Source organism: Pleuronectes platessa, chromosome 1 (genome assembly GCF_947347685.1).
Source record: "Pleuronectes platessa chromosome 1, fPlePla1.1, whole genome shotgun sequence".
In the NCBI taxonomy this organism is placed as follows: Eukaryota; Metazoa; Chordata; class Actinopteri; order Pleuronectiformes; family Pleuronectidae; genus Pleuronectes; species Pleuronectes platessa.
Genome location: NC_070626.1, coordinates 32,608,821 through 32,631,035, shown reverse-complemented (window position 1 = coordinate 32,631,035; position 22,215 = coordinate 32,608,821). Strand labels below are relative to the sequence as shown.

At 41.6% G+C, this 22,215-nt stretch overlaps 2 protein-coding genes and 1 long non-coding RNA gene across 4 annotated transcripts in view; 1 reads left to right on the top strand and 2 right to left on the bottom strand.

The window, feature by feature from the left end:
• LOC128445051 (up-regulator of cell proliferation-like) overlaps positions 1-22,215 on the bottom strand; it is a 141,415-nt gene that overhangs the window by 8,914 nt on the left and 110,286 nt on the right. The gene's annotated exons all lie outside the window — the stretch shown is intronic.
• LOC128445441 (ras association domain-containing protein 7) overlaps positions 1-22,215 on the bottom strand; it is a 96,047-nt gene that overhangs the window by 17,661 nt on the left and 56,171 nt on the right. The gene's annotated exons all lie outside the window — the stretch shown is intronic.
• On the top strand, positions 14,962-16,949 carry LOC128445641 (uncharacterized). The gene is made up of 3 exons (XR_008339483.1): positions 14,962-15,140; positions 15,825-16,031; positions 16,729-16,949. It is a non-coding gene; the product is annotated as an uncharacterized LOC128445641 (long non-coding RNA).

Below are 22,215 nucleotides of genomic sequence, written 5' to 3'. Positions count from 1 at the left end.
AATCTGTCATTATCATCAGGTTATGTACCACAGTCTTTTAAAATAGCTGTCATCAAACCCCTACTCAAAAAATCCACCCTAGACCCAGAGGTTTTAGCCAATTACAGGCCAATATTTAATCTCCCCTTCATTTCTAAAATCTTAGAAAAAGTTGTTGCCAATCAGCTGTGTGATTTTCTCCCGGAAAATAATATATATGAAGACTTTCAGTCGGGGTTTATAGCCAATCACAGTACAGAGACAGCCTTGGCCAAAGTCACTGATGACCTTTTAATAGCGTCAGATCAGGGGCTTGTGTCTGTCCTCGTTCTGTTAGATCTCAGTGCAGCATTCGACACAATTGACCATCAAATTTTATTACAAAGACTCAAACAGTTAATTAACATTAATGGAACCGCCCTTAACTGGTTTAAATCATACTTTTCTGATCGCTCCCAATTTGTGCAAATTAATGATGAGTCATCTGTGCGCACCAAAGTTAACCATGGTGTTCCACAGGGCTCTGTGCTCAGCCCAATTTTATTCTCATTATATATGCTTCCAATAGGAAACATTATCAGGACACACTTGGTAAATTTCCACTGCTATGCGGATGACACCCAGTTATATTTGTCAATAAAACCTGAACAAATTAATCAATTAACCAAACTTCGAGCATGTCTCAAGGACATAAAAACCTGGATGACCCGCGAGTTTCTCTCATTAAACTCAGACAAAACAGAGGTTATAATACTTGGCCCCAAACACCTTAGAGATGCATTATCTAATGATATAGCTGCGCTAGACGACATTGCCCTTGCTTCCAATGAAACAGTCAGGAACTTGGGAGTGATCTTCGATCCTGATTTATCCTTTAATAGTCACTTAAAACAAATTTCTAGGACCGCTTTTTTCCACTTGCGTAATATTTCAAAAATTAGACATGTCCTTTCCCAAAAAGATGCAGAAAAACTAGTCCACGCCTTTGTTATATCGAGACTGGACTATTGTAATTCATTATTATCAGGCTCCAGCAGTAAGTCGTTAAAGACTCTACAGCTTGTCCAAAATGCCGCAGCACGTGTCCTGACGAGAACAAAGAGAAGAGAGCACATTTCTCCAATATTAGCATCGCTACACTGGCTTCCAGTTTAATCTAGAATAGAATTAAGCTTATAGTTAGAGCTAATTAGTGCGGAAGAATGTAACTTTTTCTATTTTATGACACATGACACACGGAGCTTCTCTTTCCAGCTTCTCCTTCCTCTTCTCCATCCCTATCCCCCTTCCCCCGGAATCCCTTTGCTTTATCACCCGCAGATCCAGGGCCTCTGTGGCCGCACCATGGATTGCGGTTTGTGGATCGCGCACCAGGGGTCGCGGTGGTGGATCCAGTGTGGCGGATTCTGAATCATGTGGGCCGATCGTGGTGCTGGTGGCAGACCCTGTGTCGCGTTGGCATTGGGCACGGGCGGTGGACCAGGACCGTGGTGGTGGCTTGTGATGGGTCCTGGTGGGCGGCGGTGGACGGTGACTGAGGACTGGAGTGGCGTCTGGTCTGGATGGTGGATCGTGGTCTGGATGGTTGCTGAGCATGGACTGTGCTTGCAGCGGGACTGCTTGGCATGTCATGTTGGGGTTGTCCTTCGGGATGTCTACCCTCATAAAATGCTGCTAGAGACTTTGATTATTGATGATGTTTTCCTGCACGTGGCATCTATTGCACTTCTGTCTGTCCTGGGAGAGGGATCTCTCACATGTGTCTCTCTGAGGTTTCTACATATTTTTACCCTGTTAAAAGGGTTTTTAGTAGTTTTTCCTTACTCTTGCTGAGGGTTAAGGACAGAGGATGTCACACCCTGTTAAAGCCCTATGAGATGAATTGTAATTTGTGAATATGGGCTATACAAATAAAATTTGATTGATTGATTGATAGAGGAGCCCATCCTAAAAAATCGAAAGAAGTGGAACAAAAAACAATGGAGGAAATTGCCAGGTGTTTCGAAAAGGTTCACGATTACAGTGAATAAAAACAAAGGGAAAACAATTGCTCCACTGCCTGGTACAACAAAACTGAGGCAACCATGGACCCATGTGTTTTACAACAGTTTCCGAAAGAAAAATCCCTGTTGTACCCTTGCCTTCAAGAGCCAGCATATAAAACCCCCTCACAGCCGTAAAATAAATAGTCCATATTTAAATATTACTGCAGTTTGTACATTCAGTTCCTGTAGTGCAAAGTACTTATTTAAAAGGATGAGGGAGCCAGTGGGAGACACTCTGGTTAAGATATATGTGCTACAAAGAGGAAAATGGCACACAAAACAAGTGAAAAAAAAATTCAGACCAGCAGCAAATACAAGAAGAGGGAGAATTGCAAGAGCTCTTCGTAAAGGACTGAGCCAACACTTCTACAGCAAGCTAAAAAATACACCCATTGCAGAACTGATTTCGGGAAATATAACCAGAAGTCTGAACAAAAAGGTTCTCAAGGTGATAAGTTCTGAGTTAAGAAAAGGGAAAAGAATTCATGATGATGTTTTCATGGACATGTACCTCAGTCAAAACATAATGAAGGAATGTGACTTCAACTTTCATAACATGCCTGGGTACATACAGCACTTTCAAGTTGACCCATTTGGTATACATATGTACACTGAAATTGGAATGAGCATAGTTGTGCAACACTTGAGAAAGAAGACCCAACTGACCTTATACCTTGATGCTACAGGTAATGTTGCATCCAAAGTTCCGGGTCAAACCAAAAGACTTCTTTACTACTCTCTCACTCTTCCTGGAGGTGTTCAGAATGTCCCTCCCCTCCCAGTTTGCGAAATGCTTACAAATGAACACTCTGTTCCACCGATAACATTCTGGCTGATGCAGTTCCTAAGAAAACTCTCACAATACACAACCCTCAGAGTACATCAGGTTGAAACAGATTACAGCTGGGCCCTACTCCAAAGTGTTCTTCTATCATTCAACAGGGAGAGCATTTTCAGCTACCTGGACAAGGCTTTTGCCATTTGTTCTAAACAGAAGACTTGGAAGGAGATCAGCATGTGTACAGTGCTACACATATGCTCGGCACACGTGCTCAAAGCTGTCTCTCAGGCAATTGGGAGAAAAACAACGGACAAAGGGTTAAAGAATTTTGCAACATTTGCATTTGCCAGGCTGCAAAACACTACCTCCTTGGCAACAGCACTTAAAATCTTCCGCTCACTGTGCACTGTGTTAATTGGCAAACACAGTACCAATACTGTCCTCAATAATCTGACGGCAATGCAGAACATAATAAAACAATTCAAAATTCCTGACATGGAAGACACAGAGAAACTAGCTGACAGCCCCTTAGCTCAGGAGGAAGACTATGAGGAAAGGAGAAATGCACACACCATTATTGGAAGATCTCCATTCACATATCAATTCAAGAAGTCTTGGAGGAGGTACGGGGAACACTTGAAAATAAGGATCCCCTGACCCCAGATGATGAGGAAAATCCGTACTTCTGCCCAGGCATTGTTGATGTCCTTTTTGAGAAGTACCTAGGCATTTTCCCCCTTTGGAGTGGTCTGCTGTTGGGGAATTTAAAAAGGTATGCCTCTGATAAAGAATATGACACTTTGGGCCCACCGAAAACAAGGGACACAAATTGCCAGGTGGAGATATGGTTTGGAATCGTAAAACATTTTATTCTGTCAAAGCAGAGGGGACTGAGACCAGGAACTTTTGTAAGGCAGATGTATGGCTCTGTACAGGGGAGATACAGAGAACACATCATGTCTCATAACTTCTCTGAACAGTTACTCGTTAAACCACTTCTACCAAAGGACATCTCTCAATCTCGGGAGGGTTGGGCAAAGAGAGACAGAGCAAAGCCCAAGACTGCCAGCTCAAAATTTTACACTGCTCCAAACACTGTTCCAGTTCCAAAGAGAGCAAAGTCAACTGTGAACACTGAAAGAGATCTCCAGAAGTGCACAGATAAGAAGAACAGCAGCAATGACCTCACAAGTACAGGTTCCGAGCCTGCAACAGAGGTACTATTTTGCTGATTAGTTAGATAAAATGTATGGTCTAAACCAGGGGTCTCAAACTCAAATTACCTGGGGGCCACTGGAGGCAGTATCTGGGTGAGGCTGGGCCGCATCAGGTATTCCACAAAAAAAACTTTGCTAAAAAAAATCCAAAACTTAACAGTTATTTAACTTCAATGGGTTCTTCTGAACATGAATAGAATATTGAAGAACATGAACGGTTCTTCTGAACATGCTTTCTCTTGCCTACTTCTTGCTGCCAGATCCGGTACCTCTCGTATCGAATTTATTATATTAATATGAATATTAAAAAAAGTTTTTAAAGAAATAATTAAAACTAGGGCTACGTTGTAGCACTTGCGGGCCCGAGCACCCGCACGTTGAAGCCTGTTGCGGTCGGTGGAGAGAGCGATCGATGACCAAGCGCACATCATCGATCGAGCATGCACTTCTCCACGTTGCATGCGTTTTGCGCTCTGCGGCAGTAGGTTTGCCAGTAGGTGGCGCCATCACTATTATTACGCACAGACATATATATCTGTTCATGTAGGCGCTCTGATGTAGCGTGAGCAATTTTGTGTCAATTGGACAATGTTAACACAACTTACTTTTCACACTGATCAGTAGGTGGCGCTATGACCCTGAACTAATATTTATATGTGGAGCTGTTCAGATCAGTATTGTGATCATAGGTCAGTAGTTTGGAGCCGGTTGGATAATGCAGAGTGGATTAACAAAGTACTTCCTGTTTCCTGGTGAATCAGTAGGTGGCGCTATGACACTGAGGAAATATTGACACATAGAGCTGTTCAGGCTTGTACTCTTATCATGTGACAGAAGTTTGGTAGTGATAGGACAATGCACAGTGGAATTATGAAAACATCGTGTCCTTTGGCGAAGGATGATCCTTCGCCAAACATCAATGTTTACATGGTTTGAGGAAATGTCACAATTCTGACCTTGATTCAATGACTTGACTGAGCTCATTTGAGCTGTATATCTTAAAGCAGCCAGGAGCAGTTCATCAAAGTATAAAACATGTCACTTCATGTTGCCACCAGGGGGTGCTGTGATTTCAAGTCATAATTTCTGTGTAGATGTCATCAAGCCGGAACTCTTGTCTTGCATGTGTAGTTTGGACTTGATTGGACCATGTATGTTCGAGATACAGATGCTCGTGTTTTGATGGCGTTTAACCAAACTTTAACGCCACGCCACGGTCACACGGTGTGAAGGGGAAAAAATCCCTTAATCAGTTTTTATCTCAATCTTGTTGTGATGACACTCATCTGAATTTGAAGTTGATCTGATGAAAGCTCTACGACAAGTAAATCAAAGTAAAAATGTTGAATAGGGCCAAAATGGCCACTAAATCCAAAATGGCGGGCTTCCTGTTTAGTCTAGCATATCTATCCAAGAGACTTATTTGTTTGTTATGAAAAGACACATGCCCAAATCGATTTTTGTACATGTCGGCCAAGCGTAGTGCCGGGCTGCCCGTTAGGGGGCGCTAGTCAGTTATTTTGCCACGCCCATTCCTTAAAACCATATGAAAATCTTCAGGGGGGGGATGTTGTTGCACACATGTAGTTTGAGTGAGATAGAACCATGAACACTGAAGTTAAGGCAATTTCGTGTTTCACGGCGAGGTGATGAACTTTGATGCCACGCTATTAATATGGCGTTTGACGAAAAGTCACAGTTATCTTATGCCTTCATTATCAATGTCTTGAGACCCATTTGGTACAGTTTGAAATGGTTGAGGTCAGTGGATGAGGAGGAATACATCCAAGTGTAAGACAAGCAAAAAACAAGACATTTCCTGGTGCCACCAGGGGGCGCTGTGATTTTAAGTCATTATTTCTGTGTAGATGTCATCAAGCCGGGACTCTTGTCTTACATGTCTAGTTTGGACTTGATTGGACCATGTATGTTCGAGATACAGATGCACGTGTTTTGATGGCGTGGAACCAAATTTTGACTTCACGCCACGGTCACACAAAGTGACGGAAAAAAATTCCGTTGATCATTTTTTTTCTCAATCTTGTTGTGATGACACCCGTCTAATTTTTAAGTTGATCTGATGAAAGCTCTACGACAAGTACATTAAAGTAAAAATGTGGAATTTGGCCAAAATGGCCACTAAATCCAAAATGGCGGGCTTCCTGTTGCATTTTTCATAATGCTCCAATAGAGTTTTTTCTATGATTAGTCACGTTACACCAGTGTCTAGATTTTGGGGAAAATCGCTTATGTGGAAACCTAGGGGCTGGTTCCAGGGGGCGCTGTTGAGCCATTTTGCCACGCCCAATTCAAATTACTCCAGAATACTAAATTGTCCGCAGACCTTGAATTTCCTGCAAAGTTTCACAACTTTTTGAGCATGTCTAGACCCTGAAAAAGCCCCCCGAAGGGAAATAATAATAATAACTAGGGCTACGTTGTAGCACTTGCGGGCCCGAGCACCCGCACGTTGAAGCCTGTTGCGGTCGGTGGAGAGAGCGATCGATGACCAAGCGCACATCATCGATCGAGCATACACTTCTCCACGTTAAATGCGTTTTGCGCTCTGCGGCAGTAGGTTTGCCAGTAGGTGGCGCCATCACTATTATTACGCACAGACATATAGATCTGTTCAAGTAGGCGCTCTGATGTAGCGTGAGAAATTTTGTGTCAATTGGACAATGTTTCCGCAACTTAATTTTCACACTGATCAATAGGTGGCGCTATGATCCTGAACTAATATTCATGTATGGAGCTGTTCTATTCAGGATTGTGATCATAGGTCAGTACTTTGGAGCCGGTTGGATAATGCAGAGTGGATTAACAAAGTACTTCCTGTTTCCTGGCGAATCAGTAGGTGGCGCTATGACACTGAGGAAATATTGACACATAGAGCTGTTCAGGCTTGGACTCTGACCATGTGACAGAAGTTTTGTAGTGATAGGACAATGCACAGTGGAGTTATGATAACATCGTGTCCTTTGGCGAAGGAAAATCCTTCGCCGCACATCAATGTTTACACGGTTTGAGGAAACGTCACAATTCTGACCATGATCTAATGACTTGACTGATCTGATTTGAGCTGTATATTGTAAATCAGCCAGGAGCAGTTCATCAAAGTATAAAACATGTCACTTCCTGTAGCCACCAGGGGGCGCTGTAATTTCAAGTCATAATTTCTGTGTAGATGTCATCAGGATGGCACCCTTGTCTTACATGTCTAGTTTGGACTCGATTGGACAATGTATGTCCGAGATACAGAACCTCGTGTTTTGATGGCGTTTAATCAAACTCAAGACGCCACGCCACGGTCACACGGTGTGACGAAAGGTCAATCTCTTAATCACTTTTTATCTCCATCTTGTTGTGATGGCACTGATCTTAATTTGAAGTTAATCTGATGAAAGCCCTGGGACAAGTGCATCAAGTAAAAATGTGGAATATGGAAAAAAAATGGCCACTTAATCCAAAATGGCGGCCTCCCTGTTTGGTCAAGCATACCTATCCAAGATATTTTTTTGTTTGTTATGAAACGACACATGTCCCGATAGATTTGTATAAATGTCGGCCATCGTAGTGCCGGGGTTGCCCTATAGGGGGCGCTGGTCAGTTTTTTTGCCACGCCCATTTCTTAAAACCATATGAATATCTTCAGGGGGGGGCTGTTGTTACACACATGTAGTTTGAGAGAGATAGAATCATGAACACTGAAGTTACAGCAATTTCGTGTTTCACGGCGAGTTGATGAACTTTAATGCCACGCCATTCATATGGCGTTTGACGAAAAGTCACGGTAATCTTATGTCTTCATTGTCAATGTCTTGGGACCCATTTGATACAGTTTGACATGGTTGAGGTCAGTGGATGAGGAGAAATTCATCCAAGTGTAAGACAAGCAAAAAACAAGACATTTCCTGTTGCCACCAGGGGGCGCTGCGGTTTTAAGTCATCATGTATGCATAGATGTCATCAGGGGGGGACTATTGTCTTACATGTCTAGTTTGGACTTGATTGGAACATGTATGTCCGAGATACAGATGCCCGTGTTTTGATGGCGTGTAACCAATTTTTAACGCCATGCCACGGTCACACGGTGTGATAAAAAAAAAATCCCTCAATCATTTTTTATCTCCATCTTGTTGTGATGACACTCATCTGAATTTGAAGTTGATCTGATGAAAGCCCTGGGACAAGTACGGAAAAGTAAAAATGTGGGATATTGCCAAAATGGCCACTAAAAGCAAAATGGCGGACTTCCTGTTGCGTTTTTCATAATGCTCCATGAGACTTTTTTTCATGACTGGTCACGATACACCTATATCCAGATTTTGATGAAAATCCGTTATGTGGAAACCTAGGGGCTGGTTCCAGGGGGCGCTGTAGAGCCATTTTGCCACGCCCAATTCCAATTACTCCAGAATACTAAAATATCCGCAGACCTTGAATTTCCTGCAAAGTTTCATAACTTTTTGAGCATGTCTAGACCCTGAAAAAGCCCCCCAAAGGGAAATAATAATAATAATAATAATAACTAGGGCTACGTTGTAGCACTTGCGGGCCCGAGCACCCGCACGTTGAAGCCTGTTGCGGTCGGTGGAGAGAGCGATCGATGACCAAGCGCACATCATCGATCGAGCATGCACTTCTCCACGTTAAATGCGTTTTGCGCTCTGCGGCAGTAGGTTTGCCAGTAGGTGGCGCCATCACTATTATTACGCACAGACATATAGATCTGTTCAAGTAGGCGCTCTGATGTAGCGTGAGAAATTTTGTGTCAATTGGACAATGTTTCCGCAACTTAATTTTCACACTGATCAATAGGTGGCGCTATGATCCTGAACTAATATTCATATATGGAGCTGTTCTATTCAGGATTGTGATCATAGGTCAGTAGTTTGGAGCCGGTTGGATAATGCAGAGTGGATTAACAAAGTACTTCCTGTTTCCTGGCGAATCAGTAGGTGGCGCTATGACACTGAGGAAATATTGACACATAGAGCTGTTCAGGCTTGGACTCTGACCATGTGACAGAAGTTTTGTAGTGATAGGACAATGCACAGTGGAGTTATGATAACATCGTGTCCTTTGGCGAAGGAAAATCCTTCGCCGCACATCAATGTTTACACGGTTTGAGGAAACGTCACAATTCTGACCATGATCTAATGACTTGACTGATCTGATTTGAGCTGTATATTGTAAATCAGCCAGGAGCAGTTCATCAAAGTATAAAACATGTCACTTCCTGTAGCCACCAGGGGGCGCTGTAATTTCAAGTCATAATTTCTGTGTAGATGTCATCAGGATGGCACCCTTGTCTTACATGTCTAGTTTGGACTCGATTGGACAATGTATGTCCGAGATACAGAACCTCGTGTTTTGATGGCGTTTAATCAAACTCAAGACGCCACGCCACGGTCACACGGTGTGACGAAAGGTCAATCTCTTAATCACTTTTTATCTCCATCTTGTTGTGATGGCACTGATCTTAATTTGAAGTTAATCTGATGAAAGCCCTGGGACAAGTGCATCAAGTAAAAATGTGGAATATGGAAAAAAAATGGCCACTTAATCCAAAATGGCAGCCTCCCTGTTTGGTCAAGCATACCTATCCAAGATATTTTTTTGTTTGTTATGAAACGACACATGTCCCGATAGATTTGTATAAATGTCGGCCATCGTAGTGCCGGGGTTGCCCTATAGGGGGCGCTGGTCAGTTTTTTTGCCACGCCCATTTCTTAAAACCATATGAATATCTTCAGGGGGGGGCTGTTGTTACACAAATGTAGTTTGAGAGAGATAGAATCATGAACACTGAAGTTACAGCAATTTCGTGTTTCACGGCGAGTTGATGAACTTTAATGCCACGCCATTCATATGGCGTTTGACGAAAAGTCACGGTAATCTTATGTCTTCATTGTCGATGTCTTGGGACCCATTTGATACAGTTTGACATGGTTGAGGTCAGTGGATGAGGAGAAATTCATCCAAGTGTAAGACAAGCAAAAAACAAGACATTTCCTGTTGCCACCAGGGGGCACTGCGGTTTTAAGTCATCATTTATGCATAGATGTCATCAGGCGGGGACTATTGTCTTACATGTCTAGTTTGGACTTGATTGGAACATGTATGTCCGAGATACAGATGCCCGTGTTTTGATGGCGTGGAACCAATTTTTAACGCCATGCCACGGTCACACGGTGTGATAAAAAAAAAATCCCTCAATCATTTTTTATCTCCATCTTGTTGTGATGACACTCATCTGAATTTGAAGTTGATCTGATGAAAGCCCTGGGACAAGTACGGAAAAGTAAAAATGTGGGATATTGCCAAAATGGCCACTAAAAGCAAAATGGCGGACTTCCTGTTGCGTTTTTCATAATGCTCCATGAGACTTTTTTTCATGACTGGTCACGATACACCTATATCCAGATTTTGATGAAAATCCGTTATGTGGAAACCTAGGGGCTGGTTCCAGGGGGCGCTGTAGAGCCATTTTGCCACGCCCAATTCCAATTACTCCAGAATACTAAAATATCCGCAGACCTTGAATTTCCTGCAAAGTTTCATAACTTTTTGAGCATGTCTAGACCCTGAAAAAGCCCCCCAAAGGGAAATAATAATAATAATAATAATAACTAGGGCTACGTTGTAGCACTTGCGGGCCCGAGCACCCGCACGTTGAAGCCTGTTGCGGTCGGTGGAGAGAGCGATCGATGACCAAGCGCACATCATCGATCGAGCATGCACTTCTCCACGTTAAATGCGTTTTGCGCTCTGCGGCAGTAGGTTTGCCAGTAGGTGGCGCCATCACTATTATTACGCACAGACATATAGATCTGTTCAAGTAGGCGCTCTGATGTAGCGTGAGAAATTTTGTGTCAATTGGACAATGTTTCCGCAACTTAATTTTCACACTGATCAATAGGTGGCGCTATGATCCTGAACTAATATTCATATATGGAGCTGTTCTATTCAGGATTGTGATCATAGGTCAGTAGTTTGGAGCCGGTTGGATAATGCAGAGTGGATTAACAAAGTACTTCCTGTTTCCTGGCGAATCAGTAGGTGGCGCTATGACACTGAGGAAATATTGACACATAGAGCTGTTCAGGCTTGGACTCTGACCATGTGACAGAAGTTTTGTAGTGATAGGACAATGCACAGTGGAGTTATGATAACATCGTGTCCTTTGGCGAAGGAAAATCCTTCGCCGCACATCAATGTTTACACGGTTTGAGGAAACGTCACAATTCTGACCATGATCTAATGACTTGACTGATCTGATTTGAGCTGTATATTGTAAATCAGCCAGGAGCAGTTCATCAAAGTATAAAACATGTCACTTCCTGTAGCCACCAGGGGGCGCTGTAATTTCAAGTCATAATTTCTGTGTAGATGTCATCAGGATGGCACCCTTGTCTTACATGTCTAGTTTGGACTCGATTGGACAATGTATGTCCGAGATACAGAACCTCGTGTTTTGATGGCGTTTAATCAAACTCAAGACGCCACGCCACGGTCACACGGTGTGACGAAAGGTCAATCTCTTAATCACTTTTTATCTCCATCTTGTTGTGATGGCACTGATCTTAATTTGAAGTTAATCTGATGAAAGCCCTGGGACAAGTGCATCAAGTAAAAATGTGGAATATGGAAAAAAAATGGCCACTTAATCCAAAATGGCAGCCTCCCTGTTTGGTCAAGCATACCTATCCAAGATATTTTTTTGTTTGTTATGAAACGACACATGTCCCGATAGATTTGTATAAATGTCGGCCATCGTAGTGCCGGGGTTGCCCTATAGGGGGCGCTGGTCAGTTTTTTTGCCACGCCCATTTCTTAAAACCATATGAATATCTTCAGGGGGGGGCTGTTGTTACACAAATGTAGTTTGAGAGAGATAGAATCATGAACACTGAAGTTACAGCAATTTCGTGTTTCACGGCGAGTTGATGAACTTTAATGCCACGCCATTCATATGGCGTTTGACGAAAAGTCACGGTAATCTTATGTCTTCATTGTCGATGTCTTGGGACCCATTTGATACAGTTTGACATGGTTGAGGTCAGTGGATGAGGAGAAATTCATCCAAGTGTAAGACAAGCAAAAAACAAGACATTTCCTGTTGCCACCAGGGGGCACTGCGGTTTTAAGTCATCATTTATGCATAGATGTCATCAGGCGGGGACTATTGTCTTACATGTCTAGTTTGGACTTGATTGGAACATGTATGTCCGAGATACAGATGCCCGTGTTTTGATGGCGTGGAACCAATTTTTAACGCCATGCCACGGTCACACGGTGTGATAAAAAAAAAATCCCTCAATCATTTTTTATCTCCATCTTGTTGTGATGACACTCATCTGAATTTGAAGTTGATCTGATGAAAGCCCTGGGACAAGTACGTAAAAGTAAAAATGTGGGATATTGCCAAAATGGCCACTAAAAGCAAAATGGCGGACTTCCTGTTGCGTTTTTCATAATGCTCCATGAGACTTTTTTTCATGACTGGTCACGATACACCTATATCCAGATTTTGATGAAAATCCGTTATGTGGAAACCTAGGGGCTGGTTCCAGGGGGCGCTGTAGAGCCATTTTGCCACGCCAAATTCCAATTACTCCAGAATACTAAAATATCCGCAGACCTTGAATTTCCTGCAAAGTTTCATAACTTTTTGAGCATGTCTAGACCCTGAAAAAGCCCCCCAAAGGGAAATAATAATAATAATAATAATAATAATAATAATAATAATAATAATAATAATAATAATAAATAATAATAAAAATCCTTACAGATTCAATAGGGCCTCTCACCATTCGGTGCTCGGGCCCTAACTAGGGCTACGTTGTAGCACTTGCGGGCCCGAGCACCCGCACGTTGAAGCCTGTTGCGGTCGGTGGAGAGAGCGATCGATGACCAAGCGCACATCATCGATCGAGCATGCACTTCTCCACGTTGCATGCGTTTTGCGCTCTGCGGCAGTAGGTTTGCCAGTAGGTGGCGCCATCACTATTATTACGCACAGACATATAGATCTCTTCATGTAGGCGCTCTGATGTAGCGTAAGCAATTTTGTGTCAATTGGACAATGTTTCCGCAACTTAATTTTCACACTGATCAATAGGTGGCGCTATGATCCTGAACTAATATTCATATATGGAGCTGTTCTATTCAGGATTGTGATCATAGGTCAGTAGTTTGGAGCCGGTTGGATAATGCAGAGTGGATTAACAAAGTACTTCCTGTTTCCTGGCGAATCAGTAGGTGGCGCTATGACACTGAGGAAATATTGACACATAGAGCTGTTCAGGCTTGGACTCTGACCATGTGACAGAAGTTTTGTAGTGATGGGACAATGCACAGTGGAGTTATGATAACATCGTGTCCTTTGGCGAAGGAAAATCCTTCGCCGCACATAAATGTTTACACGGTTTGAGGAAACGTCACAATTCTGACCATGATCTAATGACTTGACTGAGCTCATTTGAGCTGTATATCTTAAAGCAGCAAGGAGCAGTTCATCAAAGTATAAAACATGTCACTTCCTGTAGCCACCAGGGGGCGCTGTAATTTCAAGTCATAATTTCTGTGTAGATGTCATCAGGATGGCACCCTTGTCTTACATGTCTAGTTTGGACTCGATTGGACAATGTATGTCCGAGATACAGAACCTCGTGTTTTGATGGCGTTTAATCAAACTCAAGACGCCACGCCACGGTCACACGGTGTGACGAAAGGTCAATCTCTTAATCACTTTTTATCTCCATCTTGTTGTGATGGCACTGATCTTAATTTGAAGTTAATCTGATGAAAGCCCTGGGACAAGTGCATCAAGTAAAAATGTGGAATATGGAAAAAAAATGGCCACTTAATCCAAAATGGCGGCCTCCCTGTTTGGTCAAGCATACCTATCCAAGATATTTTTTTGTTTGTTATGAAACGACACATGTCCCGATAGATTTGTATAAATGTCGGCCATCGTAGTGCCGGGGTTGCCCTATAGGGGGCGCTGGTCAGTTTTTTTGCCACGCCCATTTCTTAAAACCATATGAATATCTTCAGGGGGGGGCTGTTGTTACACACATGTAGTTTGAGAGAGATAGAATCATGAACACTGAAGTTACAGCAATTTCGTGTTTCACGGCGAGTTGATGAACTTTAATGCCACGCCATTCATATGGCGTTTGACGAAAAGTCACGGTAATCTTATGTCTTCATTGTCAATGTCTTGGGACCCATTTGATACAGTTTGACATGGTTGAGGTCAGTGGATGAGGAGAAATTCATCCAAGTGTAAGACAAGCAAAAAACAAGACATTTCCTGTTGCCACCAGGGGGCGCTGCGGTTTTAAGTCATCATTTATGCATAGATGTCATCAGGCGGGGACTATTGTCTTACATGTCTAGTTTGGACTTGATTGGAACATGTATGTCCGAGATACAGATGCCCGTGTTTTGATGGCGTGTAACCAATTTTTAACGCCATGCCACGGTCACACGGTGTGATAAAAAAAAAATCCCTCAATCATTTTTTATCTCCATCTTGTTGTGATGACACTCATCTGAATTTGAAGTTGATCTGATGAAAGCCCTGGGACAAGTACGTAAAAGTAAAAATGTGGGATATTGCCAAAATGGCCACTAAAAGCAAAATGGCGGACTTCCTGTTGCGTTTTTCATAATGCTCCATGAGACTTTTTTTCATGACTGGTCACGATACACCTATATCCAGATTTTGATGAAAATCCGTTATGTGGAAACCTAGGGGCTGGTTCCAGGGGGCGCTGTAGAGCCATTTTGCCACGCCCAATTCCAATTACTCCAGAATACTAAAATATCCGCAGACCTTGAATTTCCTGCAAAGTTTCATAACTTTTTGAGCATGTCTAGACCCTGAAAAAGCCCCCCAAAGGGAAATAATAATAATAATAATAATAACTAGGGCTACGTTGTAGCACTAACGGGCCCGAGCACAGGCAATTTCTAGTCTGTTGCGGTCGATGAAGAGAGAACGTTCGATGACCAAGCGCTAGTCTCCGCATTGCATGCGTTTGCGCTCTGCGGCAAGGATGATCGCTCCACTTCCTGTAGCCAGCCGCTGGTGCTGAACTAGAGGTAAGTAACCTTCAAACTATACAACATAACCTATTGCTTTATCTATCATCATATGGTTACATGCCTCAAGTTTTGTGTAATATGTAATTGTTATAAAAGTTACCGTTTATTTATCAGGTCTAATGAACAGATTGAAGCAAGTTAACTCCACAGTCTTGTTTTGGTTGTGACTTTAATTATTTTTTTAATAAGTTACTATCAATACTCTACACGTGTACGTTGCATGTGATAGTAACTATGTTTCACCAATATTCTGATACAGGCTGGTATATCCACCATTACTATTTTCACATCGTTTATTTAGTCTGTCATGGAGTTGTAGAGTGAATTAGACAGTATAGATAAGATTATAATGTCCACACCTCAGTGTTGTAAACAGTTCTCACATTAATTATATAATTATGTTTTCACACTGAGGGAAGTGGAGAGACTTGATGTGGACTGTTATCAACAGCTCTGTGGGAGATCATCACCTTGAATATTACAGATGAGGTAGAAAGACATTTTATCAATGTTTACAATGTTGTATTTCCTTCAGAACTTTTAGGAAAAGCAACGTAAAAGATGTGCATGTAACCATGAGGGCACAAACACAGACCTCAGTACATCCAATCTATCTGAAAGTAGTTGTGTTTCATACACAACACAAAACATTCTTTAACAGTGCGGTTCTTTTCTTTATAGATGAGGAACTGCAGCACCTGATGTTCTCAGCAGCAACATGGTGGAGATCTGCAGCTTCATGCTGGTCAACATGTGGACGATGTCATCATCATCAGAAGCTACACAACACTGTGAAATTACTCTTATATAAAGATGGCCTGCAACTGTTTAGTGGTGGCAGTCATTTCTAAGTGTCATGGATAAGAATTAATTTCTATCTTCATTATGGTTGGTTAAAAATTTATTACAACTATGTGTATCTTTTGCTTTCTGATATGATATTGTTTAGATAAGAACCCAGTGTTTAATATTTCTGCTTTGCCATAAGAGACAAAACATGGTCAATTGGTCATCACAGCTGTGTCCTTCAGGCTCGTCCGTCCCTAATAAAATGAGAGGAAACATAAAAATAATCAGATCATAATCATTTCATCTTAGGAAATAGGTAGTGTACATCATTTTCAAATTCTCTATGAACACTGTCTGTTCTAGTAAAGTTACAATATATTATATCCACCATTACTATTCCCACCGCGTTTATTTAGCCTGTCATGGAGTTTTACAGTGAATATGACAGTTTAGATATGATTATAATCTCCACACATCAGTGTTGTAAACAGTTCTCAAATTAATTATATAATTATGTTTTCACACCGAGGGAAGTGGAGAGACTTGATGTGGACTGTTATCAATAGCTCTGTGGGAGATTATCACCTTGAATATTACAGATGAGGTAGAAAGACATTTTATCTATTTTTACAATGTTGTATTTCTTTCAGTACTTTTATCAAAAGCGACTTAAAATATGTGCATTTAACCATTAGGATACAAACCCAGACCACAGTACAACGGTTCTATCTGAAATCTTTTGTGCTTCATACACAACTCAAAACATTCTTTAACAGTGAGTTTCTTCTCTTCATAGATGAGGAACTGCAGCACCTGACGTCGTCAGCAGCAACATGGTGGTCAACACGTGGACGACTGCATCATCATCAGAAGCTACACAACACTTCTAAATTCCTCCCTTAAATAAAGATGGCCTGCAACTGTTTGGTGGTGGCAGTCATTGCTAAGTGGCATGGATAAGAATTCATTTCTATCTTCATTATGGTTGGTTAAAATAATAAAAACTTATAACAACAATGTGTATCTTTTGCTTTCTGATTTGATACACTTTAGATAAGAACCCAGTGTTTAATATTTCTGCTTTGCCATAAGAGACAAAACATGGTCAATTGGTCATCACAGCTGTGTCCTTCAGGCTCGTCCGTCCCTAATAAAATGAGAGGAAACATAAAAATAATCAGATCATAATCATTTCATCTTAGGAAATAGGTAGTGTACATCATTTTCAAATTCTCTATGAACACTGTCTGTTCTAGTAAAGTTACAAGGCTATAATGTATTTATATTTAACAAAATAATTCAGGGAAGTCTGCCTGAGATTAACGATGTAAACACTAGTAGACACGGTTATTTTTCACTGTAACACGTGACAGGACATCAACACCGTGACTCTGAATAAAGAGCCTTAGGATACGTAGTGCTCCTTTGCACAGCTGCTCTTACAATGTGTAGCAAGTGCTAAATCTCCATTAGTATAATAGTAATGAAAATCACCCTTCACATAATTGAACATATATTTTCCATGTGAACCGCTTTAACACAGTTCAATTCCGGAGCAAAATATAACTTATACAGTATTTATTAGAGTTACATATGAACAAAGTGTGTATTCTTATTTTCGGTGGATATTCAACTATGTATTTGAATATGCTTTTGGATTAAAACGTGCACTACCATGACAATGAATGTTTAGTATGGAGCTATTTCACATTAAAAGTATTGCATTATAATTTAACACATTATGTATTATGTGCAATACTGTGTAAGTAATGAAAACAGGTCTGTACCTGGAGTCAGTGTTCAGTCTGGTTGGATTCAAGTTGTGTCTCACGCTGGACATCCTAGAGGAACATTGGACACAAATACACAGATATGTTAAGTCATACATGTGCCATGTTATCTGCTTAACAGACTTTTACATGGTAATAATAAAATATGAATTCAAAGTTAATCAGATCATAATCATTTCAGCTTAGGAAATAGGTAGTGCATATTAGCCTACAATTCTGTATGACACTGTCTGTTCTAGTAAAGTTACAAGGCTATGATTTACTCATATTTAACAAAAGAATTCAGTGAAGTCTGTCTGAGATTAACGATTTAAATACTGAAGGTGGGAGACACGGTTACTTTTCACTGTAACACGTTACAACACTACTCTGAAGAAAGAGCTTTAGGACACGTACTGCTCCTTTGAACAGCTGCTCTTGCAATGCAGATGTGACTTTAAACACTCAGGTTTCTCAGGTTTCAGTTAGCATCGCTAGCCCGCTAGCGAAACTAACTTACAAGCCGACACACAGTCTCCTGTCTCAGAGTCATCCGCATAAAGTAACGCTTATATCTGCTGGGTGGACCCGCTCATGTCGTTTCATGTCGGTGTTTGTCGGTAATAACCCCAATCGAGTCGAAGAACAGTTACTGCACCCATGCGAAGATATTGTTAGCTTGCTTGTTAGCGAGCTAGTTAGCCTCCGGCGCTAGCGAAAAAGAAGCCGACACACAGTCTCCTGTCTCAGATTCATCCTTATAAACGAACGCTTATCTCTGCTTGGTGGACCTGGGTTCATGGCGGTTGTTTCGGTAACAGCTGGCATTCGCATCGAACCCGTTGATATACACTGAGCTGCTATGTAGCTCTCGGATTAGCGTCCCTTAGCTATCACGGCTGATTCAAAGGCACCCTGCGAATCACATCGAAATAAAATACTTAACGTGACTTACCACAGAAACGGAGGCGCAGACATCGTTACCGTGACCGTCAGGAGAAGGAGCAGAACATCAAAGTGTGTAATTTACTGGGTATGTGGGTGTAAGCCATTTCATGAGGCGTTCACTTGTACCTGGTTAAAGCCGAACTCACAACACACAGCACAGCTTACACTGTGGCGTCACGTGAATTTCAAACATCTATATCGCTTAAACAAGGAAGTTAAAAACAAATTTACCCCCCTCAGAGTTGTCATGAAGGAAGAACTTAGCGATTGAGACTAAAACCAAAGTTTGAGCAATGCTGTAAAAGGTTTAATTCTCCTCTAAAGTTGGCCACCCTGTAAACACAGTCTGTTAATGCATAGATAACACAAACTATGGTCTGACACTGCCATCTAGTGACTAAATATTGCAGCACATCTGCCAGATATAGATGTTTTCATACCTCAAACTGGAAGCCACACCACGGTCACACAGTGTTATGAAAAGTTGCAATTTCGTTAACTTTAGATCTTCATCTTGTTTTGAACACATGCATCAAATTTTTACGTTGATTTAATGAAGACCCTACGAGTAGTGAATCAAACTGTAACACATAGAAAAACAAGACATTTGCTGTTGCCACCAGGGGACGCTGTGATTTTAAGTCACGATTTCTGTACCGATGTCTTCAGGTCGCGACTCTTGTCTTATGTGTATAGTTTGGACTCGATTGGACAAAATATGTCCAAGATACAGGAGCCCGTGTTTTGATGGCGTTTAATCAAACTTTGAGGCCACACCACGGTCAGACGGTTTTGCTAAAACTTAATCCTTCAATAACTTTAGATCTCCATTTTGTTGTGATGACGATCGTCTAAATTGTAAGTTGATTTGATGAAAGCTGTAGGAGAAGTACTTAAAACAAAAAATATCGAATATGACCAAAATGGCCACTAAAGTCAAACTGGCGGGCTTCCTGTTGCGTTATTCATAATGCACTGATGGACTTTTTTGTGCATCTAGTCATGATACACAATAATCTTTGTTTTTTTTGAGGATCGGTGAATGCTAAATGAGGGGCTTTTCCGTAGGTGGCGCTCTTGAGCCATTTTGCCACGCCCTTTTCAAAATACTCCAGAATACGTAAATTTTCGCCGCCTTCGAATTTACTGCAAACTCCTACAACTTTTTGAGCACATTAAAGCCCTCAAAAAGCCAATTCATTTAAGCTAAGAAAAATAATAATAATAATAATAATAATAATCATTTCAATTTCAATAGGGCCTCCCACCGATTTCGGTGCTCGGGCCCTAATAATAATAATAATAATAATAAAAATCCTTACAGATTCAATAGGGCCTCTCACCATTCGGTGCTCGGGCCCTAATAATAATAATAATAACTAGGGCTACGTTGTAGCACTTGCGGGCCCGAGCACCCGCACGTTGAAGCCTGTTGCGGTCGGTGGAGAGAGCGATCGATGACCAAGCGCACATCATCGATCGAGCATGCACTTCTCCACGTTGCATGCGTTTTGCGCTCTGCGGCAGTAGGTTTGCCAGTAGGTGGCGCCATCACTATTATTACACACAGACTTATAGATCTGTTCAAGTAGCCGCTCTGATGTAGCGTGAGCAGTTTCATGTCAATTGGAAAATTTTACCACAATGTAATTTTCACACTGATCAGTAGGTGGCGCTATGACCCTGAACTAATGTTTATATATGGAGCTGTTCAGATCAGGATTGTGATCATAGGTCAGAAGTTTGGAGCCGGTTGGATAAGGCAGTGTGGATTAACAAAGTACTTCCTGTTTCATGGATAATCAGTAGGTGGCTTTATGACACTGAGGAAATATTGACACATAGAGCTGTTCAGGCTTGTACTCTTATCATGTGACAGAAGTTTTGTAGTGATAGGACAATGCACAGTGGAGTTATGATAACATCGTGTCCTTTGGCGAAGGAAAATCCTTCGCCGCACATCAATGTTTACACGGTTTGAGGAAACGTCACAATTCTGACCATGATCTAATGACTTGACTGATCTGATTTGAGCTGTATATTGTAAATCAGCCAGGAGCAGTTCATCAAAGTATAAAACATGTCACTTCCTGTAGCCACCAGGGGGCGCTGTAATTTCAAGTCATAATTTCTGTGTAGATGTCATCAGGATGGCACCCTTGTCTTACATGTCTAGTTTGGACTCGATTGGACAATGTATGTCCGAGATACAGAACCTCGTGTTTTGATGGCGTTTAATCAAACTCAAGACGCCACGCCACGGTCACACGGTGTGACGAAAGGTCAATCTCTTAATCACTTTTTATCTCCATCTTGTTGTGATGGCACTGATCTTAATTTGAAGTTAATCTGATGAAAGCCCTGGGACAAGTGCATCAAGTAAAAATGTGGAATATGGAAAAAAAATGGCCACTTAATCCAAAATGGCGGCCTCCCTGTTTGGTCAAGCATACCTATCCAAGATATTTTTTTGTTTGTTATGAAACGACACATGTCCCGATAGATTTGTATAAATGTCGGCCATCGTAGTGCCGGGGTTGCCCTATAGGGGGCGCTGGTCAGTTGTTTTGCCACGCCCATTTCTTAAAACCATATGAATATCTTCAGGGGGGGGCTGTTGTTACACACATGTAGTTTGAGAGAGATAGAATCATGAACACTGAAGTTACAGCAATTTCGTGTTTCACGGCGAGTTGATGAACTTTAATGCCACGCCATTCATATGGCGTTTGACGAAAAGTCACGGTAATCTTATGTCTTCATTGTCAATGTCTTGGGACCCATTTGATACAGTTTGACATGGTTGAGGTCAGTGGATGAGGAGAAATTCATCCAAGTGTAAGACAAGCAAAAAACAAGACATTTCCTGTTGCCACCAGGGGGCGCTGCGGTTTTAAGTCATCATTTATGCATAGATGTCATCAGGCGGGGACTATTGTCTTACATGTCTAGTTTGGACTTGATTGGAACATGTATGTCCGAGATACAGATGCCCGTGTTTTGATGGCGTGTAACCAATTTTTAACGCCATGCCACGGTCACACGGTGTGATAAAAAAAAAATCCCTCAATCACTTTTTATCTCCATCTTGTTGTGATGACACTCATCTGAATTTGAAGTTGATCTGATGAAAGCCCTGGGACAAGTACGTAAAAGTAAAAATGTGGGATATTGCCAAAATGGCCACTAAAAGCAAAATGGCGGACTTCCTGTTGCGTTTTTCATAATGCTCCATGAGACTTTTTTTCATGACTGGTCACGATACACCTCTATCCAGATTTTGATGAAAATCCGTTATGTGGAAACCTAGGGGCTGGTTCCAGGGGGCGCTGTAGAGCCATTTTGCCACGCCCAATTCCAATTACTCCAGAATACTAAAATATCCGCAGACCTTGAATTTCCTGCAAAGTTTCATAACTTTTTGAGCATGTCTAGACCCTGAAAAAGCCCCCCAAAGGGAAATAATAATAATAATAATAATAATAATAATAAAAATCCTTACAGATTCAATAGGGCCTCTCACCATTCGGTGCTCGGGCCCTAAATATATATCTGTTCATGTAGGC